The following is a 27071-nucleotide window of genomic DNA, read 5'->3' as shown; positions in this document are numbered from 1 at the left end:
TCTAGCAAACGAACTACACAATCTTGTGCTATGCTTAGGATTGGGTCTTGTCCATCACATCATTCTCCTAATGATGTGATCCCGTTATCAACGACATCCAATGTCCATGGTCAGGAAACCATAACCATCTATTGATCAACGAGCTACTTAACTAGAGGCTTACTAGGGACATGTTGTGGTCTATGTATTCACACATGTATTACGATTTCCGGTTAATACAATTATAGCATGAACAATAGAAAATTATCATGAACAAGGAAATATAATAATAACCATTTTATTATTGCCTCTAGGGCATATTTCCAATAGTCTCCCACTTGCACTAGAGTCAATAATCTAGTTCACATCACCATGTGATCGACACTCATAGTTCACATAGCCATGAGACTAACACCCAAAGAGTTTACTAGAGTCAATAATCTAGTTCACATCGCCATCTGATTACCACCCAATGAGTTCTAGGGTTTGATCATGTTATGCTTACGAGAGAGGTTTCAGTCAACGGGTCTACAACATTCAGATCCGTGTGTTCTTCGCAAATCTCTATTTCATATTGTAGATGTTGCTACTACGCTCCACTTGGAGCTATTCCAAATGGTTGCTCCACTATACGTATCCAGTTTGCTAGTCAGAGTCATTCGGATAGGTGTTAAAGCTTGCATCGACGTAACCCCTTACGCCGAACTCTTAATCACCTCCATAATCGAGAAACATTTCCTTATTCCTAAGGACAATTTTTTGACCGCTGTCCAATGATCCACTCCTGGATCACTCTTATACCCCCTTGCCAGACACATGGCAAGGCACATCGCGGTACACATCATGGCATATCATATAGAGCCTATCGCTAAGGCATAGGGGATGAATTTCGTCCTTTCTCTTTCTTCTACCGTGGTCGATCTTCAAGTCTTAACTTCACACCTTACAACTCAGGTAAGAACTCCTTCTTTGACTGATCCATCTTTAACCCCTTCAAGATCATGTCAAGGTATCTGCTCTGTGAAAGTCTTACCAGGCGTGTTGATCTATCTCTATAGATCTTGATACCCAACATGTAAGGAGTTTTACACAGGTCTTCCTTTGAAAAACTCCATTCAAACAACCCTTTATGCTTTCCAAAAATTCTACATCATTTCCGATCAACAATATGTCATCCACATATACTTATCAAAATGTTGTAGTCCTCCCACTCACTTTCTTGTGAATACAAGTTTCTTGCAAACTTTGTATAAACCCAAATGCTTTGATCACCTCATCAAAGCATATGTTCCAACTCCGAGATTCTTGCTCCGGTCCTTAGAAGGATCACTGGAGTTTGCATACCTTTTAGCATCCTTAGGATCGACAAAACCTTCTAGTTGTATCACATACAGCCTTTCCTCATGAAAACCGTCAAGGAAACTTTGTTTTGACATCCATCTGCCAGATTTCGTAAATGAAAATGCAGCAACTGCTAACATAATTCTAGCAGACTTCAGCATCGCTATGATTGAGAAAGTCTCATCATAGTCAACTTGATGAACTTGTCAGAAACTTCTTTGAGACAAGTCGAGCTCCATAAATGGTGACAATACCATCAGTGTCTGTCTTCTTCTTAAAGATCCATTTATTCTCAATGGCTTGCTGCTACCTCTTGAGCACTGCGTTGGATTTTCACGAAGAGGAAGGGATGATGCAGCAAAGTAGCGTAAGTATTTCCCTCAGTTTTTGAGAACCAAGGTATCAATCCAGTAGGAGGCTACGCTTGAGTCCCTCGTACCTACACAAAAACAATAGCTCAATGCAACCAACGCGCTTAGGGGTTGTCAATCCCTTCACGGTCACCTACGGAAGTGAGATCTGATAGAGATGATAAATAATATTTTTTTGGTATTTTTGGTATAGGGATACAAAATAAATAAAGTAAAAGCAAGGAAAAAGCAAAGCAATAATAAAGTGATGGAGATTGATATGATGAGAAAGAGACCCCGGGGCCATAGGTTTCGCTAGTGGCTTCTCTGAAGAGCATAGGTATTCTACGGTGGGTGAACAAATTACTGTTGAGCAATTGACAGAATTGAGCATAGTTATGAGAATATCTAGGTATGATCATGTATATAGGCATCACGTCCGAGATAAGTAGACCGAAACGATTCTGCATCTACTACTATTACTCCACTCATCGACCGCTATCCAGCATGCATCTAGAGTATTAAGTTAAAAATAGAGTAACGCCTTAAGCAAGATGACATGATGTAGAGGGATAGTTTCATGCAATATGATAAAAACCCCATCTTGGTATCCTCGATGGCAACAATATAATACGTGCCTTGCTGCCCCTTCTGTCACTAGGAAAGGACACCGCAAGATTGAACCCAAAGATAAGCACTTCTCCCATGGCAAGAACAACCAATCTAGTAGGCCAAACCAAACTGATAATTCGAAGAGACTTGCAAAGATAACCAATCGTACATAAAAGAATTCAGCAAAGATTCAAATATTATTCATAGATAGACTTGATCATAAACCCACAATTCATCGGTCTCAACAAACACACCACAAAAAGAAGATTACATTGAATAGATCTCCACGAGAGAGGGGAGAACATTGTATTGAGATCCAAAAAGAGAGAAGAAGCCATCTAGCTACTAGCTATGGACCCGTAGGTCTGAAGTAAAATACTCACACTTCATCGGAGGAGCTTGGTTGATGATGTAGAAGCCCTCCGTGATCGATGCCTCCTCTGGCGGAGCTCCGGAACAGGCCCCAAGATGGGATCTCATGGATACAGAAAGTTGTGGCGGTGGAATTAGGTTTTTGGCTCCGTCCCCGATCGTTTGGGGGTACGTGGATATATATAGGAGGAAGAAGTACGTCGGTGGAGCTTCGAGGGGCCCACGAGGCAGGGGGCACGCCCTAGGGGGGGCGCCCCTACCCTCGTGGGCACCTCGTGGCTTTCTTGACGGAGGGTCCAAGTCTCCTGGATCTTATCTGATGAGAAAATCACGTTTCTGAAGGTTTCATTACGTTTGGACTTCGTTTGATATTCCTTTTCTTCGAAACCCTAAAACAGGAAAAAAACAGCAATTCTGGGCTGGGCCTCCAGTTAATAGGTTAGTCCCAAAAATAATATAAAAGTGGATAATAAAGCCCAATAATGTCTAAAATAGTAGATAATATAGCATGGAGCAATCAAAAATTATAGATACGTTGGAGACGTATCACTTGCCGATCATCGGGCAAGTCCACCAAAGTCCATACTTTGTTCTCATACATGGATCCTATCTCGAATTTCATGGATTCCAGCCATTTGTTGGAATCCGGGCCCACCATCGCTTCTTCATAGCTCATAGGTTCATCGTTGTCCAACAACATGACCTTTAAGACAAGGTTACCACTCAGAAGTTGTACACACCCTTGTCGACCTACGAGGTTTGATAGTAATTTGATCTGAAGCTTCATGATCATCATCATTAGCTTTCTCTTCAACTGACATAAGTGCCACAGAAACATCTTTTTGTGATGCACCACTCTCTGGTTGAAGTGGAGGTTCAACAACCTCATCAATTTCTATCTTCCTCCCACTCAATTCTTTCGAGAGAAACTCTTTCTCAAGAAAGGACCTGTTCCTTGCGACACACACTTTGACCTCATATCTGAGATAGAAGGTATACCCAATTGTCTTGTTTGGGTATTCTATGAAGGCACAATTTTCCACTTTGGGTTCGAGATTTTCTGGCCGAAGCCTATCGACATAAGCATCGTAGCCCCAAACCTTAAGAAACAACAACTTAGGTTTCTTGCCAAACCATAGTTCATACGGTGTCATCTCCACGGACTTAGATGGTGCCCTATTTAAAGTGAATGTAATTGTCTCTAATGCATAACCCCAAAATGATAGCGGGAGATCGGTAAGAGACATCATAGATCGCACCATATCCAATAGGGTGTGATTATGACGTTCGGACACACCATTACGCTATGGTGTTCCAGGTGGCGTCAACTGTGAAACGATTCTACCTTGTCTTTAGTGATTGCCAAACTCATAACTCAGATACTCTCCCCTTGATCAGATCGTAGGAACTTGATCTTCTTGTTATGATGATTCTCAACTTCACTCTGAAATTGCTTGAACTTTCCAAACGTTTCAGACTTATGCTTCATTAAGTAAATATACCCATATCTAATCAATTCATCGGTGAAGGTGAGAAAATAATGATATCCACCGTGTGCGTCAACACTCATCGAACCGCACACATCAGCATGTGTGATTTCCAACAAGTCACTTGCCTGTCCCATTGTTCTAGAAAACGAGGTTTTATTCATCTTGCCTATGAGGCATGGTTGGCATGTGTCAGGTGATTCAAAAACAAGTGACTCCAAAAGTCCATTAGTATGGAGGTTCTTCATGCACTTTACACAAATATGACCTAAGCGGCAGTGCCACAAGAAAGTGGTACTATCATTATCAACTCTACATCTTTTGGCATCAATGCTATGACCATTTGTATCACTACGACCGAGATTCAATAAACCATTCACATTGGGTGCATGACCATAGAAGGTATTATTCATGTAAACATAATAACCATTATTCTCTGACTTAAATGAATAACCGTATTGCAATAAACATGATCTAATCATGTTCATGCTCAACATAGACACCAATACAAACAACATTTATCTGGGTTCAACACTAATCCCGAAGGTAGAGGGAGCGTGCGATGGTGATCATAACATCCTTGGAAACACTTCCAACACACATCGTCACATCGCCCTTAGCTAGTTGATACGTCTCCAACATATCTATAATTTTTGATTGCTCCATGCTATATTATCTACTGTTTTGGATATTATTGGGATTTATTATCCACTTTTATATCATTTTTGGGACTAACCAATTAACCAGAGGCCCAGCCCAGAATTGCTGTTTTTGCCTATTTTAGGGTTTCAAAGAAAAGGAATATCAAACGGAGTCCAAACGGAACGAAACCTTCGGGAATGTGATTTTCTCACCGAACATGATGCAGGCGACTTGGACCCTACGTCAAGAAATAAAGGAGGAAGCCACGAGGTAGGGGGCGTGCCTACCCCCCCAGGCGCGCCCTCTACCCTCGTGGGCCCCCTGTTGCTCCATCGACGTACTCCTTCCTCCTATATATACCTACATACCCCCAAACGATCAGATATGGAGCCAAAAACCTAATTCCACCGCCGCAACCTTCTGTATCCACGAGATCCCATCTTGGGGCCTGTTACGGAGCTCCGTCGGAGGGGGCATCCATTGTGTCGCCCCCGATTCAATCGTACACTAATCATACACGCAAACGTGTACGATCAAGATCAGGGACTCACGGGAAGATATCACAGCACAACTCTACAAATAAAAATAAGTCATACAAGCATCATATTACAAGCCAGGGGCCTCGAGGGCTCGAATACAAGAGCTCAATCATAAACGAGTCAACGGAAGCAAAAATATCTGAGTACAGACATAAGTTAAACACGTTTGCCTTAAGAAGGCTAGCACAAACTGGGATACAGATCGAAAGAGACGCATGCCTCCTGCCTGGGATCCTCCTAAATTACTCCTGGCCGCTGTCAGCGGGCTGCACATAGTAGTAGGCACCTCCCGAGTAGTAGTAGTCGTCATCGACAGTGGCGTCTGGCTCCTGGGCTCCAACGTCTGGTCGCAGCAATCGAGTATAGAAAGGGGGAAAAGAGGGAGCAAAGCAACGGTGAGTACTCATCCAAAGTACTCGCAAGCAAGGAGCTACACTACATATGTATGCATTGGTATCAAATGGAATAAGGGTATCATATGTGGGCTGAACTGCAGAATGCCGGAATAAGAGGGGGATAGCTAGTCCTGTCGAAGACTATGTTTCTGGCCACCTCCATCTTGCAGCATGTAGAAGAGAGTAGATGGTAAGCTCACCAAGTAGCATCGTGTAGCATAATCCTACCCGGCGGTCCTCTCCTCGTCGCCCTGTTAGAGAGCGACCACCGGGTTGTATCTAGCACTTGGAAGGTTGTGTCTTATTAAGTATTCAGTTCTAGTTGTCATAAGGTCAAGGTACAACTCCAAGTCATCCTGTTACCGAAGATCACGGCTATTCGAATAGATTAACTTCCCTGCAGTGGTGCACCACATTTCCCAACACGTTCGTTCCCCTTTGTCCGGACACACTTTTCTGGGTCATGCCCGGCCTCGGAAGATCAACACGTCGCAGCCCTACCTAGGCACAACAGAGAGGTCAGCACGCCGGTCTAAATCCTATGGCACAGGTGTCTGGGCCCATCGCCCTTTGCACACCTGCATGTTGCGAACGCGGCCGGAAGCAGAACTAGCCCCCTTAATACAAGAGCAGGCTTACGGTCCAATCTGACGCGCGCCGCTCAGTCGCCGACGTCATGAAGGCTTCGGCTAATACCACGACATCGAGTGCCCATAACTGTCCCCACGTAGATGGTTAGTGCGTATAGGACAATGGCCAGACTCAGATCAAATACCAAGATCTTGTTAAACGTGTTATCTTGAAATAACCGCGAACGCCGACCAGGGCCAGGCCCACCTCTCTCCTAGGTGGTCTCAACCTGCCCTGTCGCTTCGCCACAAAGATCCACACAGAGGGCTGTCGGGAAAGTATGTCCTTCCAGCCCCAATTCGTGAATCAACCGCAGGTACTCCTCGAGCCAACCTGACTTTAGTCATCACATGTATCATGTATAAAGTATATAGTATGTACCCGTGATCACCTCCCGAGTGATCACGACCCGATAGTATAGCATGGCAGACGGACAAGAATGTAGGGCCACTGATGATAAACTAGCATCCTATACTAAGCATTAGGATTGCAGGTAAGGTATCAACAGCTAGAGCAACAATGACAGGCTATGCATCAGAATAGGATTAACGAAAAGCAGTAACATGCTACACTACTCTAATGCAAGCAGTAGAGAGAAGAATAGGCGATATCTGGTGATCAAAGGGGGGGCTTGCCTGGTCGCTCTGGCAAGAGAAAGAGGGGTCGTCAAACCGTAGTCATACTGGGTAGCAGTGGCGTCGGTCTCGGTGTCTAGCGAGAGAAGAGGGGGAAGAAACAATAAATATAATGCAAAAAATGCATGACGATGCTCGACATGACAAAGCGTGAAGCTAGGTGTGCCCTAACGCGGTATGAGGTGGTACCGGTGAAGGGGGGAAACATCCGGGAAAATATCCCCGGCATTTTGCATTTTCAGATAGATGAACCGGAGGGGGAAAGTCACGTGTTCGCTATGCTAGGTATGCGTGGCGGACGAACGGTTTGCGTATCCGGATTCGTCTCGTCGTTCTGAGCAACTTACATGTACAAAGTGTTTTCATCCGAGTTACGGTTTATTTTATATGATTTTCTAAAGTTTTTATTAATTTCTGGAATTTAACTATTTATTTCAACATTAACCAGAATAGTAAATGATGACGTCAGCATGACATCATGCCGACGTCAGTAGTCAACTGTGCAGTTGACTATGTCAACTACGTGTTGGTCCCGCATGTCATACCCTGCTTAGGTTAATTAGGGTTTAGCTAATTAATTACTGCTTAATTAAATTAACTAATTAATTAGATTAAGTTAAACAGGATTAATTAACTTAATTACTTATTAATTTATTTTTATTTCATTTTCTTTTATTTTATAAAAATGTTTTGTTCTCTGGGCGTGGGGCCCTCGTGTCATTCGCCTAGGGGGCCATAGCGGGCGACGGGCAGGCGGTCAGCAGGCACAACCCGCACGGGGTCGAGCCCGCTCGCGAGGCAGCGTTGCGAGGCCGGAGCAGGGGCTGAGCAAGCGCAGCCGGCCGGCGCGGCCACGGCCAGGGCCGTGGTACTGGCAAGGCAAAGGGTGCGAGCAGGGGGCGCTCGTCAGGCACGGCGATGAGACGCGGCGGGGCTGCAGGGCAAGTGGTAGAGAAGGCAGTAGCGGGGCGTGGGCGATGGGCGCGCGCGGTGAGCGGGGCATGCGGAAAGCAGAGGGGCAGCGCGCGGTAGTGCTGGTGGCTGGAGGCGGCACCCGGCAGTAGGAAGGTGGGGCCAGGCCCCGGTGGGAGAGGGGCCGGCAGCGGGTGGACGCCGGAGCGGGAAGAGCAGGGGATAAGGCACCGCGGGCCGGCATGGCCGCAGCAGCGCCGACGAGCAGCGGTGCAGCGTGCACGCGCGGGCAAGCGGTGAGTAGCCGGAGAGGGCGCGGTCGCAGCTGCGGGTGGACGGGGCGGAGTGCGGTGTGGCAGCAGGCGCCAGGAGTGGCCGCGGCGCGGGACGCGGGTGGCGTGCGCGCGTGGGACGGCGCGGGCGCGCGCGACATGGGCGAGCGGCGGACGCCGCACATCGGCGTGGTCGCGCGGAGGAGAAGAGTGCGCTCACGGGGGGTGCAGGGTCCGAGGCAGCGGGGCTCGGGGAGGAGTCGGGGACGACATGCGGCGAGGCGACAAGGTCCGGCGGCGGGTGACGGCGATCCGGGGAAGGGAACGACTCGATCTGCTTGAGGCAGAGGTCCCGAGCTCCGATGCGTCCTTGTAGTTGACGAAGATGGCGGAGGCAGTGCTCCCGGCGTAGTCTGAGGTGGCGGGGAGGACGTCGGGTGTGGGCGGTGGCATCGATCGGTGCCAGGGCGCCCGATTTGGAAACAAGGGGAGGGAGCGTGCGAGGGAGGAAGAGTCGTGGGGGGAGTGGGGGTCGTGGCTTTAGGTCACGGGGGGTTGCGAGGATAAGGCGACAGGCTGGGCTGGCTTGGTGGCTGACGGGGCCGGCCTATTGGGTGGTTGGCCCGGAGGGTCTTTCTTTCTTTTTTTGGTCTGGTTTTCTTTTATCCATTTCCTTTTTACCGTTTTATTTCACTTTTCCTAAACATTTTGGTTTCGAAAAAATTACATAGGTTGCACCTAATTGAGTAAACTTAATATGTCACATTCCGAACATTTTTGTCTTGATATTTGAAAAACTTTTATTCTTTGTCAAAAATTAGAATTTGAGTTTGAAACGTTTTGATCTAACACCAGGGTTAGCAACAGTAATAGAGGTGATGTGGCATCATTAGCAGAGATTACTGTAGCTTAATTATCCGGGCGTCACATCCATCACGGAGGGCTTCTACATCAACACCATAGCCTCTCCGATGAAGTGTGAGTAGTTTACCTCAGACCTTCGGGTCCATAGTTATTAGCTAGATGGCTTCTTCTCTCTTTTTGGATCTCAATACAATGATCTCCCCCTCTCTTGTGGAGATCTATTCGATGTAATCTTCTTTTTGCGGTGTGTTTGTTGAGACCGATGAATTGTGGGTTTATGATCAAGATTATCTATGAACAATATTTGAATCTTCTCTGAATTATTTTAAGTATGATTGGTTATCTTTGCAAGTCTCTTTGAATTATCAGTTTGGTTTGGCTTACTAGATTGATCTTTCTTGCAATGGGAGAAGTGCTTAGCTTTGGGTTCAATCTTGTGGTGTCCTTTCCCGAAAATAGTAGGGGCCGCAAGGCACGTATTGTATTGTTGCCATCGAGGATAACAAGATGGGGTTTTCATCATATTACATGAATTTATCCGTCTACATCATGTCATCTTGCTTAAGGTGTTACTCTGTTTTCATGGACTTAATACTCTAGATGAATGCTGCATAGCGGTCGATGAGTGGAGCAATAGTAGTAGATGTAGGCAGGAGTCGGTCTACTTGTCTCGGACGTGCTGCCTATATACATGATCATACGTAGATATTCTCATAACTATGCTCAATTATGTCAATTGCTCAACAGTAATTCGTTAACCCATCGTAAAATACGTATGCTCTTGAGAGAAGCCACTAGTGAAACCTATGGCCCCCGGGTCTATCTTCATCATATTAATCTTCCAATACTTAGTAATTTCCTTTGCTTTTTTACTTTGCTTTTATTTTACTTTGCATCTTTATCATAAAAATACCAAAAAAATTATTCTATCATATCTATCAGATCTCACTCTCGTAAGTGACTGTGAAGGGATTGACAACCCCTTATCATGTTGGTTGCGAGGAGTTATTTGTTTTGTGCAGGTACGAGGGACTTGCGTGCAGCCTCCTACTGGATTGATACCTTGGTTCTCAAAAACTAAGGGAAATACTTACGCTACTTTGCTGCATCATCCTTTCCACTTCAAGGAAATCCAATGCAGTGCTCAAGAGGTAGCAAGAAGAATTTATGGCGCCATTGCCGTGGAGGTTCGCGCAACTCAATATTTGACTCCCGACAACGATCCATTTCTGGCGCCGTTGTCGGGGAGTCTACGCAAAAGTCAACATACCAAGTACCCATCACAACCCTTATCTCCTGCATTACATTATTTTCCATTTGCCTCTCGTTTTCCTCTCCCCCACTTCACCCTTGCCGTTTTATTCGCCCCCTCTCTCTCTCTATCCTCCCTCTCTTTCTCTATTTGCCTCTTTTTGCCCGCTTGCTTTTTGTTTGCTTGTGTGTTGGATTGCTTGCTTGTCACGATGGCTCAAGATAACACTAAATTGTGTGACTTTACCAATACCAACAACAATGATTTTATTAGCACTCCGATTGCTCCTCTTATCGATGCTGAATCTTGTGAAATTAATGCCGCTTTGCTGAATCTTGTTATGAAAAATCCATTTTCCGGCCTTCCTAGTGAAGATGCCGCTACCTATCTAAATAGCTTCGCTGATTTGTGTGATAAGCAAAAGAAGAAATATGTAGACAATGATATTGTTAAGTTGAAGCTATTTCCTTTTTTGCTTAGAGATCGTGCTAAAGCATGGTTTTCGTCTTTGCCTAAAAATAGTATTGATTCTTGGAACAAGTGCAAAGATGCTTTTATCTCTAAGTATTTTCCTCCCGCTAAGATCATCTCCCTTAGAAACGATATTATGAATTTTAAGTAACTTGATCATGAACATGTTGCACAAGCTTGGGAGAGGATGAAATTAATGATACGTAATTGTCCTACTCATGGTTTGAATTTGTGGATGATTATACAAAATTTTATGCCGGATTGAATTTTGCTTCTAGAAATCTTTTAGATTCAGCCGCGGGAGGCACTTTTATGGAAATCACTTTAGGAGAAGCAACTAAACTCCTAGATAATATTATGGTCAATTATTCTCAATGGCATACGGAAAGATCTACTAATAAAAAGGTGCATGCGATAGAAGAAATTAATGTTTTGAGTGGAAAGATGGATGAACTTATGAAATTATTTGCTAGTAAGAGTGTTTCTTCTGATCCTAATGATATGCCCTTGTCTACTTTGATTGAGAACAATAATGAATTTATGTATGTCAATTTTGTTGGTAGGAATAATTTTGGTAACAACGCGTATAGAGGAAATTTTAATCCTAGGCCTTATCCTAGTAATCCCTCTAATAATTATGGTAATTCCTACAACAATTCTTATGGAAATTATAATAAGATGCCCTCTAATTTTGAATCTAATATTAAAGAATTTATTACTTCACAAAAGAATTTCAATGCTTTGATTGAAGAAAAATTGCTTAAGATCGATGAGTTGGCTAGGAACATTGATAGAATTTCCCTTGATGTTGATTCTTTGAAACTTAGATCTATTCTACCTAAGCATGATATCAATGAGTCTCTCAAAGCCATGAGAATTTCCATTGATGAGTGCAAAGAAAGAACCGCTAGGATGCGTGCTAAGAAAGATGCCTTTATAAGAGCGTGTGCTTCTAGTTCCTATGAAAATAAAGATGAAGATATAAAAGTTATTGATGTTTCCCCTATTAAATATTTGTTTTGCAATATGAATCTTGATAATGATGGGACTGAATATGATCCACCTTTACCTAGAAGGCGTTCCAAAAATTCGGAGTTTTTAGATCTTGATGCTAAAATTGATGAAAGTGGGATCGAAGAAATTAAATCCCTAGATGTTGCTAAACCCACTATTTTGGATTTCCAGGAATTTAATTATGAAAATTGCTCTTTGATTGATTGTATTTCCTTGTTGCAATCCGTGCTAAATTCTCCTCATGCTTATAGTCAATATAAAGCTTTTACTAAACATTTCGTTGATGCCTTGATGCAATCTTATGAAGAAAAACTTGAGTTGGAAGTTTCTATCCCTAGAAAACTTTATGATGAGTGGGAACCAACTATTAAAATTAATATTAACGATCATGAGTTCTATGCTTTGTGTCATTTGGGTGCTAGTGTTTCCACGATTCCAAAGACTTTTTGTGATTTGTTAGGTTTCCGTGATTTTGATGATTGCTCTCTAAACTTGCACCTTGCGGATTCCACTATTAAGAAACCTATGGGAAGAATTAATGATATTCTTGTTGTTGCAAATAGGAATTATTTGCCCGTAGATTTTATCGTTCTTGACATTGATTGCAATCCTTCATGTCCTATTATTCTTGGTAGACCTTTCGTTAGAACGGTTGGTGCAATTATTGATATGAAGGAAGGAAATATTAGATTCCAATTTCCGTTAAGGAAAGGCATGTAACACTTTCCTAGAAATAAAATTAAATTATCTTATGAATCTATTATGAGAGCCACTTATGGATTGCCTACCAAAGATGGCAATACCTAGATCTATCCTTGTTTTGTATGCCTAGCTAGGGGTGTTAAACGATAGCGCTTGTTGGGAGACAACCCAATTTTATTTTTATTCCTTGATTTTTTCTCCTGTTTAGTAATAAATAATTTACCTAGCCTCTATTTTGCTACTTTTTTTGTGTTTAGTTAGTGTTTTTCCCAAGTAGAACCGTTGGGAAGACTTGGGGAAAGTCTTGATATCTTGCTGTAAAAAACAGAAACTTTAGCACTCACGAGAACTGCTGCCATTTTTATTTGGAAAGTGATATTTAGTTAAGTCTTTTTGAATATGCTTAATAAATAAATTCCTCATGTCCAGAAATTTATTTTAGAATTTTTGGGGTTCCAGATGTTGCGCTAGCTACAGATTACTACAGACTGTTCTGTTTTTGATAGATTCTGTTTTCCGTGTGTTGTTTGCTTATTTTGATGAATCTATGGCTAGTAAAATAGTTTATAAACCATAGAGAAGTTGGAATACAGTAGGTTTAATACCAATATAAATAAAGAATGAGTTCATTACAGTACCTTGAAGTGGTCTTTTGTTTTCTTTCGCTAACGGAGCTCACAAGATTTTCTACTTTAAGTTTTGTGTTGTGAAGTTTTCAAGTTTTGGGTAAAGATTTGATGGATTATGGAACAAGGAGTTGCAAGAGCCTAAGCTTGGGGATTCCCATGGCATGCGCAAGATAATCTAAGGACACCTAAAAGCCAAAGGTTGGGGATGCCCCGGAAGGCATCCCCTCTTTCGTCTACTTCTATCGGTAACTTTACTTGGAGATATATTTTTATTCACCACATGATATGTGTTTTGCTTGGAGCGTCTTGTATGATTTTTGTCTATGCTTTTTAGTTTACCACAATCATCCTTGCTGTACACACCTTTTGAGAGAGCCATACATGATTTGGAATTTGTTAGAATACTCTATGTGCTTCACTTATATCATTTAAGTTATATAGTTTTGCTCTAGTACTTCACTTATATTTTTTAGAGCACGGTAGTGGAATTGTTTTATAGAAACTATTGATCTCTCATACTTCACTTAGATTATTTTTAGAGTCTTAAATAGCATGGTAATTTTCTTAAATAATCCTAATATGCTTGGTATTCAAGAATAGTAAAAACTTTCTTATGAGTGTGTTGAATGCTATGAGAAGTTTGATGCTTGATAATTGTTTTATGATATGAAGATGGTGATATTAAAGTTGTGCTAGTTGAGTAGTTGTGAATTTGAGAAATACTTGTGTTAAAGTTTGTGATTCCCGTAGCATGCATGTATGGTGAACCGTTATGTGATGAAGTCGGAGCATGATTTATTTTTTGATTGTCTTCCTTATGAGTGGCGGTCGGGGACGAGCGATGGTCTTTTCCTACCAATCTATCCCCCTAGGAGCATGTGCGTAATACTTTGTTTTGATAACTTGTAGATTTTTGCAATAAGTATATGAGTTCTTTATGACTAACGTCGAGTCCATGGATTATACGCACTTTTCTTCATTCCACCATTGCTAGCCTCTCTAATACTGCGCACCTTTCGCCGGTATCATACACCCACCATATACCTTCCCCAAAACAGCCACCATACCTACCTATTATGGCATTTCCATAGCCATTTCGAGATATATTGGCATGTAACTTTCCACCGTTCCATTTATTATGACACACTCCATCATTGTCATATTGCTTAGCATGATCATGTAGCTGACATCATATTTGTGGCAAAGCCACCATTCATAATTCTTTCATACATGTCACTCTTGATTCATTGCATATCCCGGTACACCTCCTGAGGAATTCATATAGAGTCATATTTTGTTCTAAGTATCGAGTTGTAATTGTTGACTTGTAAGAAAATAAAAGTGTGATGATCATCATTATTAGAGCATTGTACCAAGTGAGGAAAGGATGATGGAGACTATGATTCCCCCACAAGTCAGGATGAGACTCCAGACGAACAATAAAAAGCAGAAAGAAAAGAGGCCATAAAAAAGAGAAAAGGCCCAAATAAAAAATGAGACAAAAAGAGAGAAGGGACAATGTTACTATCCTTTTACCACACTTGTGATTCAAAGTAGCACCATGATATTCATGGTAGAGTCTCTCATTTCGTCACTTTCATATACTAGTGGGAATTTTTCATTATAGAACTTGGCTTGTATATTCCAATGATGGGCTTCCTCAAAATGCCCTAGGTCTTCATGAGCAAGCAAGTTGGATGCACACCCACTTAGTTTCTTTTGGTGAGCTTTCATATACTTATAGCTCTAATGCATCCGTTGCATGGCAATCCCTACTCACTCACATTGATATCTATTGATGGGCATCTCCATAGCCCGTTGATACACCTAGTTGATGTGAGACTATCTTCTCCCTTTTTTGTCTTACCATTCTATTCCACATATAGTGCTATATCCACGGCTCACGCTCATGTATTGCGTGAAGATTGAAAAAGTTTGAGAATGTCAAAAGTATGAAACAATTGCTTGGCTTGTCATCGGGTTTGTGCATGATTTAAATAGTTTGTGTGGTGAAGATAGAGCATAGCCAGACTATATGATTTTGTAGGGATAACTTTCTTTGGCCATGTTATTTTGAGAAGACATGATTGCTTTATTAGTATGCTTGAAGTATTATTATATTTATGTCAATATGAACTTTTATCTTGAATCTTTTGGATCTGAATATTCATACCACAATTAAGAAGAATTACATTGAAATTATGCCATGTAGCATTCCACATCAAAAATTCTGTTTTTATCATTTACCTACTCGAGGACGAGCAGGAATTAAGCTTGGGGATGCTTGACACGTCTCCAACGTATCTATAATTTTTGATTGCTCCATGCTATATTATCTACTATTTTGGACATTATTGGGCTTTATTATCCACTTTTATATTATTTTTGGGACTAACCTATTAACCGGAGGCCCAGCCCAGAATTGCTGTTTTTTTGCCTATTTTAGGGTTTCGAAGAAAAGGAATATCAAACAGATTCCAAACGGAATGAAACCTTCGGGAACGTAATTTTCTCACTGAACATGATCTAGGAGACTTGGACCCTACATCATGAAATAAATGAGGAAGCCACGAGGTAGGGGCGCGCCTACCCCCCCTCCCCCAGGCGCGCCTTCCACCCTCGTGGGCCCCTTGTTGCTCCACCGACGTACTCCTTCCTCCTATATATACCTACGTACCCCCAAACAATCAGATACGGAGCGAAAAACCAAATTCCACCGCCACAACCTTCTGTATCCACGAGATTCCATCTTGGGGCCTGTTCCGGAGCTCCGCCGGAGGGGGCATCCATCACGGAGGGCATCTACATCAACACCATAGCCTCTCCATTGAAGTGTGAGTAGTTTACCTCATACCTTCGGGTCCATAGTTATTAGCTAGATGGCTTCTTCTCTCTTTTTGGATCTCAATACAATGATCTCCCCCTCTCTTGTGGAGATCTATTCGATGTAATCTTCTTTTTGCGGTGTGTTTGTTGAGACCGATGAATTGTGGGTTTATGATCAAGATTATCTATGAACAATATTTGAATCTTCTCTAAATTCTTTTATGTATGATTGGTTATCTTTGCAAGTCTCTTTGAATTATCAGTTTGGTTTGGCCTACTAGATTGATCTTTCTTGCAATGGGAGAAGTGCTTAGCTTTGGGTTCAATCTTGCGGTGTCCTTTCCCATTGACAGTAGGGGCAGCAAGGCACGTATTGTATTGTTGCCATCAAGGATAACAAGATGGGGTTTTTATCATATTGCATGAACTTATCCCTCTACATCATGTCATCTTGCTTAAGGCGTTACTCTATTTTCATGAACTTAATACTCTAGATGCATGCTGGATAGCGGTCGATGAGTGGAGTAATAGTAGTAGATGCAGGCAGGACTCGGTCTACTTGTCTCGGACGTGATGCCTATATACATGATCGTACCTAGATATTCTCATAACTATGCTCAATTTTGTCAATTGCTCAACAACAATTCTTTCACCCACCGTAAAATACTGATGCTCTTGAGTGAAGCCACTAGTGAAACCTATGGCCCCCGGGTCTATCTTCATCATATTAATCTTCCAATACTTAGTAATTTCCTTTGCTTTTTACTTTGCTTTTATTTTACTTTGCATCTTTATCATAAAAATACCAAAAATATTATTCTATCATATCTATCAAATCTCACTCTCGTAAGTGACCGTGAAGGGATTGACAACCCCTTATCGTGTTGGTTGTGAGGAGTTATTTGTTTTGTGCAGGTACGAGGGACTTGCGTGCAGCCTCCTACTAGATTGATACCTTGGTTCTCAAAAAACCGAGGGAAATACTTACGCTACTTTGCTTCATCATCCTTTCCTCTTCAAGGAAATCCAACGCAGTGCTCAAGAGGTAGCACTAGTCTCCGTTTATTCCGTAGCTTTTGTTTCGAATTACCAATATTAGCAACTGAACCGGTATCTAATACCCATGTGCTACTAGGAGTACTAGTAATGTACATATCAATAACACATATATCAAATATACTTTTGTTGAAGTTGCCAGCCTTATTATCTACCAAGTATTTGAGGCAGTTCCGCTACCAGTGACCATTCCCCTAATAGAAGCACTTCGTCTCGGGTTTGGGTTCTTGGGTTTCTTCACTGGAGCGGCAACTGGCTTGCCATTCATGAAGTTTCCCTTCTTGCCCTTGCCCTTCTTTGAAACCAGTTGTAACATCCCAAATTTTCAATTTGGAATGTTATACATTAGGTCATCATGCATATCATATTTTATTTTGCTTTTGGTTTTGATCCTAGAAAATCCTAAGCAACTCAAGGACCCACGGAGAGAGTTGGGGATTTTGTTATTTACATATTTGAGTTTTCTCAAATTATGTAAACAGGATCATTTAATTTTATTTATTTTATCATCAATTATTTCTATTACAAAAATATGAGAGCGGGAATAAAATGACTTTCCCAAAATATAGAAATATTGAGGATTTAATAAAAAAATCAAATGAGATTTATTTCGGAGTTTTTCGGTATTTTTATTTGAATTTAGGAGAAATGCGCGTTTTTCAAAGTTGTAGTTTGGGCCCAGATAAATGTTCACTTTATCAGGCTTGATTTTAGGAACCCGGGAAATTTTATTTTTATTTTTGGAGTCCGTTTAGTATTTCTTTTTATTTTTCTTCCGAGCGGATTTATTAAAAAAACGCGAAACCGACCTTGGGCCGTACTCGGCCAGGACACCGCCGGCCGAGGATTTATAAGCCGCCGCCCCGGGCGAGAGAGAGAGCCCAGCCGCCAAAACCCTAGGGCCCAGCCGCCGCCACCAGCCCAGCCGCCGCCGCCGGAGTTGCACGCCGCCCGAGGTTTGCCGCCACCTCGTTTTCCGTGCCATTTCAAAAAAAATTGTTCGTCGTTTTTCTTTTTCGTCGGATTTTTTGCGGTTATTTTCTGATCGCGATTTCTGATCCGATTTTCGTTTTAGTATAACTTTTCGCTCGTTTATCGGAATCAGGCGATTCAAGCGCCTGGAGTTTCGTCTCAAAACCCTCTTTCCGAATAATCAACTTTAACAAGTTTTTGCTACTGTAAAACTTGCCTTAGATCCAGATTACTAGAACGAAGTTGTTTTTTTTCGTCGTTTGATTTCTTTTGCTTCGTTCGATTTGATTCTTTTTGCAAACCATGGTTCTTAAGTTGAACTTTCTGGTTAGATCTTCTATTTGAGTTTTACCTGTGCATTAGATGAGTACTTATTGTATGCTTGTTTGTTTGTCTGCGATAGAATACTCGGAGTGCGCCGCCTGTTACGTTGAATCTCTAGGTTTCGCGGATCATCAGCAAGGCAAGTAACACTTTGATCATACCTTTTCCTACAACCTAGTTTTCTTGCATTAGATCAATCCTCACACATTGCATGATTAGGATCTAATTAAATTGTGGGATGGGAAGTAGATGAGGTAGTACCTATTACCTGTTTATTATCAAACCTTTGGGAGTTACTTCTACGTTTGCTTATTATGCCATGCTATGCTAGTAGACGTGGATTGGGTGAGTGAAATCCATGACAGATGTGAGATTGATAATTAAGGGTTTATCTAAGGTGGCAACCTAAACACACATCTGGGTGGATTGAGGCACCTGGGGTTTCCAGGACTTGCCTGTTTTTCTTTTGGACCGCCACCCAGGCTCAAAGGGATCATGAGATTATTCATACTAGAAACTTTCGTGTGCAGCCACAAGCCATTATGGGCTCTGGCATAGTTGACTAAGTTGTGCGAACTCTTACAGTGGTAGACTAGCAGATGTAGGGGATGTAGGTGGTACGGTCTACCCGATCGTAAGGTGCTAGCGCTTCTAAAAGACTATGTCTCAATCATCCGTCTTCTCAAACACCCTGTAGTGCGAGAAACCAAACAAAGGCGATCGAGTCTTGTGGGGAAAAGTGCGCAAACCTCTGCAGAGTGTAATAAACTAATCATGGTTAGCCGTGTCCCCGGTCATGGACAATCTTGAGTATCTAGTACCTGGATTATCATGTGAATCTCAACATGTTACTCTAAAGTTAAATTTGTTGGGTTTAAGATGTTATTTAATTGGGATTGAGAATGCTGTCAACAATTCTCAATGTTTAACAACCACCATGATAGTAATTAAATTTATTCCTTTGAAGTAGGGAAAAATTGGCTTTACGCAAAAACTGTAACCATAGAGCTTTCCACCAGCCAAATATGCATATAGTATAGCTGTTGCATTCCATTACTCTCTATGTGTTACCTTGCCAGCATATTCCATGTGCTGACCGTTTTCGGGCTGCAACGTTAATGTTGCAGACTTTTCAGACGACGATTAAGGAGTTTTAGGTCGTGGTTCTATACTCAGTGATGCCGTTGGAGTTGATGGACTCACTTATCTTCCAAGCCTTCTGCTGTTATCGTTATTAGATGGCCTTAAGCCATACTTATTGTAAGAAGTTCTCTTTTGAGACACTCAATGTAATAAGTTTGTGATTGCTACTCTGCTATAAATCCTCCGAGTACTATGTGGTGTCAGCATTACTGATCCAGGGATGACACCGGAGCATAGAGATCAGACTGTTTGAGGTCTGGTCGTTACAGAGATGGTATCAGAGCACACGCTGACTGTAGGACAAGACCACTAAGGTAAAGACCTAGATCACTACCCACTCTCTTCTCTTCTGACTTCTCATCTTTTCTACTCTTTAGGATGGCGGATGCAAGGAACAAGTTCACACAACCAGATGAAGATACACCCTTTGGACGCCACTTGAAGGAAGTCACTAGATACCTGAACATAGGAGTACCAAGCTTCACGCGAATCTACAACGCCACTTTACCTGAAGAAGAGCGCTGGATGATTCAAGTTCAAGTTCCAGGAAGGACGTTCATGCCAGTCACTGAGCCCATAGAGTTTTCTTTTGATGCACCAACTTGGAGTCTAGGAAAGAGTATGGCAGCTCACATCGCCATGGGACGCATTGGAGGAGTCTACCGCAAGGATCTCAAGGATACTATCTACCAGATTTGTGGGCGCCGAGATGAACAATGGGAGATGACTAGCACCAGGAAAGATAGATCAATTTCAGCTTTTATCCAGGAGTTAAACCAGCACATTCGACGACAGGAGAATCAGATGTGCGCCGACATGATAGATCTGAAGAAGGCTAAGACTAGAATCAAGGAACTGGAGGAAGAACTCAAGGCTACACGTGAAGATTATGAAGAAGAAATTGAAGTATTGGTGGATAAGAATGCCGACCTAACTATGAAGATAGCAGTATTTATGGGAGGCCCGACCCTAGTAGATGAAGACGAAGAACCCAAGGAGATTAGCCCGGAAGACTACATCATCATTGACGGCACCGACTCGGAACAAGATAGTAGCGATGATGACTATGTTGATGAAGCAGGAGCAGATATCATGGAGTCTACAACCGTAGAATATTTCTAGTAGACCACCTCATCAGTAGTAGTAGTCCACCATGTAAATATAGTAGTCCGAACACTCTTGCGATAGTTAGACCGATTGTATGCCTTTGTTTGATTGATTGAAGTAAATTGTGTGCTTTTTCCTCATGTGCATATGGGTAGTGTTTTCTCTTTAGACCCCCTCTATTCTTATATCTCGTATTTTCTAAAACGCTCAGATGCCTCCGAGACGTGACCTCGGATTTTCCTTTCCGCCGGAGCTCACTCAGTTGACCCAGCAGCAGAACACCTTGATGCAGTTGCTAGTTCAGAATCAGAATCAGGGGAACAACAACAACAACCCACCACCACCACCACCACCTGTTGACAACTTAGCCCGTTTTCTTAGGCTAAATCCGCCGGTGTTTTCTAGTAGCACCGAGCCGATAGTGGCAGATGATTGGCTCCGCAAGATAGCTAGGGAGTTGACCACAGCAGGATGCACAGATGCAGAGAAGGTGAAGTTTGCCGCACATCGGTTAGAAGGACCCGCAGCATCCTGGTGGGAGAATTTCACAGTCACCTTCCCAGTCGACACTGTCACATGGGACCAGTTTCAGCAGGCTTTCCGTACTGCCCATGTTTCAGCAGGAGCAATGGCCATGAAGAAGCGTGAGTTTTGTAACTTGCGCCAAGGAGGACGGACAGTTGGCCAGTATGTGGAGGAGTTTATTAAGCTAGCACGTTATGCCCCAGATGACGTTGCTACGGATGCAGCTAAGCAGGAGAAATTCCTGGAAGGACTGAATGATGAGTTGAGTATGCAGTTGATGGTAGCCACCTTCAACAACTACTAGGAGTTGGTAGATCATGCTCTTATGATTGAAGGGAAGCAGCAGCAAATTGAGAACCGCAAGAGGAAGTATGGACAAGGAAAGTATAATTCAGGAGCTCAGCAGAAGCCACGTTTTACCCCTAGGCTAGGAGGACATTTTCAGCATACCCATGGAGTAGGTAGCTCGCACAATCACAATGGCACCAAGAATGGTAATGGGAATGGAGGAAGCAATGGCCAGAACCGTAGCACCCCATCAACCCCAGCCAAGAAGGACTTGAGCCACGTCACTTGCTATAAGTGTTCGAAGCCAGGACATTATGCAAATGACTGTCCTGAGGGACAAAATGGCAATGGAAGTTCTGGGAAGAAGCCGAACCCTTTCAACAGGGGACAGGTGAACCACGTTAGCGTGGAGGAGGTTGAAACTCAGCCCGATGTAGTAATAGGTAAGTTTTTGGTTAAGTCATTTACTGCACTCGTTCTTTTTGATACTGGTGCATCGCATTCATACATCTCAAGGGGATTTGTGGATAAGTGTAACCTACCAACCCAAGCCCTTAGGTCACCCATGTTAGTAACCTCGCCCGAAGCAGAATATGTGGCTAGTCTATGGTGTGATCGGTTACCATTAAGGATTGGTAACTATGTTTTTCCCTCAGACCTAATAGTATTGGAATCTCAAGGATTGGATGTGATATTAGGCATGGATTGGTTATCAAAGTATGAAGGGAATATTGAGTGTTCTAGTAAGTCAATTTTTCTTACCACACTAGAAGGGAGAAGGATCAAGTATGTATCCCGGCATGCGCCGAAGAGGACCCAAGTAAATTGCCTAACAGGAGTTGTGCAGGAGGAAGTACCAGTGGTAAAGGATTTTCCTGATGTATTTCCCGAAGAGTTGCCAGGCATGCCACCGGATAGAGACATTGAGTTTTTGATTGAGCTATTGCCAGGCACTGGGCCAATATCAAAGAGACCATATAGGATGCCAGCAAAGGATTTGGTGGAAATTAAGAAGCAGATTAAGGAGTTACTGGATAAGGGATATATTCGCCCAAGTTCTTTGCCTTGGGGATCGCCAGACTTCTAGTGGAGAAGAAGGATGGATCGCTAAGAATGGTTGTTGATTATCAAGGATTGAACGAAGTAACAATCAAGAACAAGTACCCACTACCAATGATCAATGATCTGTTTGATCGATTGCAAGGAGCTAAAGTGTTTTCCAAGATCGATTTGCGATCAGGATACCACCAGTTGAAGATTCGAGAATAGGATATTCCGAAGACAGCTTTTACCACCAGGTATGGGCTGTATGAGTATACCGTTATGTCATTTGGTCTGACTAACGCGCCTTCCTATTTTATGAACATGATGAACAAAGTGTTTATGGAGTTTTTGGATAAGTTCGTCGTAGTGTTCATTGATGATATCCTGGTTTATTCGAAGAATGAAGAGGAGCATAAGGAGCATTTGCGTGTGGTACTTGGAAAGCTCAGAGAACATCAATTATATGCCAAGTTCAGCAAATGTGAGTTTTGGTTGAAGGAAGTAGGATTCCTCGGACACGTTATATCCGGAGAAGGTATAGCAGTAGATCCCGCTAAAGTTGAAACCGTGACCAAGTGGGAAGCCCCAACAACAGTTGGAGAGATCCGGAGTTTTCTTGGACTCGCAGGATACTACCGTAGGTTTATTGAGAATTTCTCAAAGATTGCGAAGCCTATGACGGAGTTGCTGAAGAAGGATACTAAGTTCAAATGGACTGAGGAGTGTGAGGCTAGTTTCCAGGAGTTGAAGAAACGCTTGGTTACCTCACCAGTGTTGATTTTGCCAGATCAAACCAAGGATTATGAGGTGTATTGTGACGCTTCACGTCGAGGACTTGGAGCAGTGTTTATGCAGGAAGGGAAAGTTGTTTCATATGCCTCAAGACAACTGAAGCCCCACGAATTGAATTATGCCATGCATGATTTGGAGTTAGCAGCCGTAGTGCATGCATTGAAGACATGGAGACATTTCCTCATTGGAAATCATTGTGAGATGTACACGGATCACAAGAGTTTGAAGTACATTTTCACACAGAAGGAGTTGAATCCCAGACAGAGGAGATGGTTGGAGCTTATCAAGGATTATGATATGAAATTGCATTATCATCCCGGGAAGGCTAATGTAGTAGCTGATGCATTAAGCCGCAAGAGCCATGTCAATACGTTAATGACGGGAGAAATACCCAAGGAGTTAGCAGAAAATCTTCGTGAACTATGTTTGGAAATAGTTCTGAGAGACTATGTAGCAGCGTTGGAAATTCAGTCAACTTTGATGGACAAAATCAGAGAGGCTCAGAAAACTGACAAAGAGATTTCCGCTATAAAGGAGAAACTGAGCAAAGGAAAAGCTAAAGGATTTCGTGAGGATGAGCACGACACCCTATGGTTTGAAGACTGTGTTATGTACCCAATGACCCGGAGATTAGAAAGTTGATTCTGCAAGAGGCACATGATTCACTGTATTCGATTCACCCAGGAAATACCAAGATGTATTTGGATTTGAAGGATATTTTCTGGTGGACCGGAATGAAGAAGGATATTGCGGAGTATGTAGCAGTTTGTGACGTATGTCAGAGAGTAAAGGCAGAGCATCAGAAGCCAGCAGGATTGTTGCAACCATTGCCGATACCCGAATGGAAGTGGGATAAGCTAGGCATGGATTTTATCACGGGATTACAAAGGACTCGTTCAGGCTATGACTCAATTTGGGTCGTAGTTGATCGATTGACGAAGGTAGCTCATTTCATCCCAGTAAAGACCACTTACACCAGTGCGAAGTTGGCGAAGATATACATGACCAGGATCGTATGTCTGCATGGAGTTCCGAGGAGTATTGTATCAGATAGAGGAACCCAGTTTACCTCAAAGTTCTGGAAGCAGTTGCATGAGACTTTGGGTACTAGGCTAGAATTTAGTACAGCTTTTCATCCGCAGACAGATGGACAGACCGAGAGAGTCAATCAGATTTTGGAGGATATGCTGAGACCTTGTGCGCTAGATTATGGATCTAGTTGGGACGATAATTTGCCATATGCAGAGTTCTCTTACAATAATAGCTATCAGACCAGTTTGAAGATGGCCCCTTTCGAAGCTTTGTACGGAAGGAGGTGCAGGACACCGTTGTCATGGGACGAAGTTGGAGACCGCCAGTTGTTTGGACCAGATTTGATTAAGGAGTCTGAACAGAAGGTGAAGTTGATTCACGATAGGCTCAAGGTAGCCTAGTCCAGACAGAAGAGCTACGCAGATTCTAAATGCAAAGAGACAGTTTACGAAGTCGGAGATAGAGCTTATCTTCGAGTATCCCCATTTCGAGGGATTAGGCGCTTTGGAGTTAAGGGGAAGTTAGCACCACGATTTGTAGGGCCATATCGAGTTTTGGAGCGTATGGGAGAAGTGGCCTACAAGTTGGATTTGCCAGAAGGATTGACAGGAGTTCATGATGTGTTCCACGTTTCTCAGTTGAAGAAGTGTCACGCGGAGATAGCTGACATACCTTTGAGAGACACAGTGCCATTGGAAGCAATTCAGTTGGATAACAATTTGACCTATGAGGAAAAACCAGTCAAGATTCTTGAGTTTGCCAGCCGAGTCACTCGCAGCAAAGTTCAGTGGAGCCACCACACGGAGGATGAAACCACCTGGGAGTGAGAGGAAGATTTGCTCAAAGACCACCCTCACCTATTTTCTAGCCAACCCAAATCTCGAGGGTGAGATTCATCTTAAGGGGGGTAGGTTTGTAACATCCCAAATTTTCAATTTGGAATGTTATACATTAGGTCATCATGCATATCATATTTTATTTTGCTTTTGGTTTTGATCCTAGAAAATCCTAAACAACTCAAGGACCCACGGAGAGAGTTGGGGATTTCGTTATTTACATATTTGAGTTTTCTCGAATTATGTAAACAGGATCATTTGATTTTATTTATTTTATCATCAATTATTTCTATTACAAAAATATGAGAGCGGGAATAAAATGACTTTCCCAAAATATAGAAATATTGAGGATTTAATAAAAAAATCAAATGAGATTTATTTCGGAGTTTTTCGGTATTTTTATTTGAATTTAGGAAAAATGCGCGTTTTTCAAAGTTGTAGTTTGGGCCCAGATAAATGTTCACTTTATCGGGCTTGATTTTAGGAACCCGGGAAAATTTATTTCATGATTTTTGGAGTCTGTTTATTATTTCTTTATATTTTTCTTCTGAGCGGATTTATTTAAAAAAACGCGAAACCGACCTTGGGCCGTACTCGGCCAGGACACCGCCGGCCGAGGCTTTATAAGCCGCTGCCCCGGGCGAGAGAGAGAGCCCAGCCGCCAAAACCCTAGGGCCCAGCCGCCGCCACCAGCCCAGCCGCTGCCACCGCCGCCGCCGGAGTTGCACGCCACCCGGGGTTCGCCGCCGCCTCGTTTTCCGTGCCATTAAAAAAAATTGTTCGTCGTTTTTCTTTTTCGTCGGATTTTTCACGGTTATTTTCTGATCGCGATTTCTGATCCGATTTTCGTTTTAGTATAACTTTTCGCTCATTTATCGGAATCAGGCGATTCAAGCGCCTGGAGTTTCTCCCGAAACCCTCTTTCCGGATAATCAACTTTAACAAGTTTTTGCTACTGTAAAATTTGCCTTAGATCCAGATTACTAGAATGAAGTTGTTTTTTTTCGCCGTTTGATTTATTTTGCTTCGTTCGATTTGATTCTTTTTGCAAATCAGGGTTCTTAAGTTGAACTTTCTGGTTAGATCTTCTATTTGAGTTTTACCTGTGCATTAGATGAGTACTTATTGTATGCTTATTTGTTTGTCTGCGATAGAATACCCGGAGTGCGCCGCCTGTTACGTTGAATCTCTAGGTTTCGCGGATCATCAGCAAGGCAAGTAACACTTTGATCATACCTTTTCTACAACCTAGTTTTCTTGCATTAGATCAATCCTCACACATTGCATGATTAGGATCTAATTAAATTGTGGGATGGGAAGTAGATGAGGTAGTACCTATTACCTGTTTATTATCAAACCTTTGGGAGTTACTTCTACGTTTGCTTATTATGCCATGCTATGCTAGTAGACGTGGATTGGGTGAGTGAAATCCATGACAGATGTGAGATTGATAATTAAGGGTTTATCTAAGGTGGCAACCTAAACACACATCTGGGTGGATTGAGGCACCTGGGGTTTCCAGGACTTGCCTGTTTTTCTTTTGGACCGCCACCCAGGCTCAAAGGGATCATGAGATTATTCATACTAGAAACTTTCGTGTGCAGCCACAAGCCATTATGGGCTCTGGCATAGTTGACTAAGTTGTGCGAACTCTTACAGTGGTAGACTAGCAGATGTAGGGGATGTAGGTGGTACGGTCTACCCGATCGTAAGGTGCTAGCGCTTCTAAAAGACTATGTCTCAATCATCCGTCTTCTCAAACACCCTGTAGTGCGAGAAACCAAACAAAGGCGATCGAGTCTTGTGGGGAAAAGTGCGCAAACCTCTGCAGAGTGTAATAAACTAATCATGGTTAGCCGTGTCCCCGGTCATGGACAATCTTGAGTATCTAGTACCTGGATTATCATGTGAATCTCAACATGTTACTCTAAAGTTAAATTTGTTGGGTTTAAGATGTTATTTAATTGGGATTGAGAATGCTGTCAACAATTCTCAATGTTTAACAACCACCATGATAGTAATTAAATT

Source organism: Triticum urartu, chromosome 2, assembly GCF_003073215.2.
Source record: "Triticum urartu cultivar G1812 chromosome 2, Tu2.1, whole genome shotgun sequence".
Classification (NCBI taxonomy): Eukaryota; Viridiplantae; Streptophyta; class Magnoliopsida; order Poales; family Poaceae; genus Triticum; species Triticum urartu.
Note: the sequence above shows the minus strand (reverse complement) of the source record.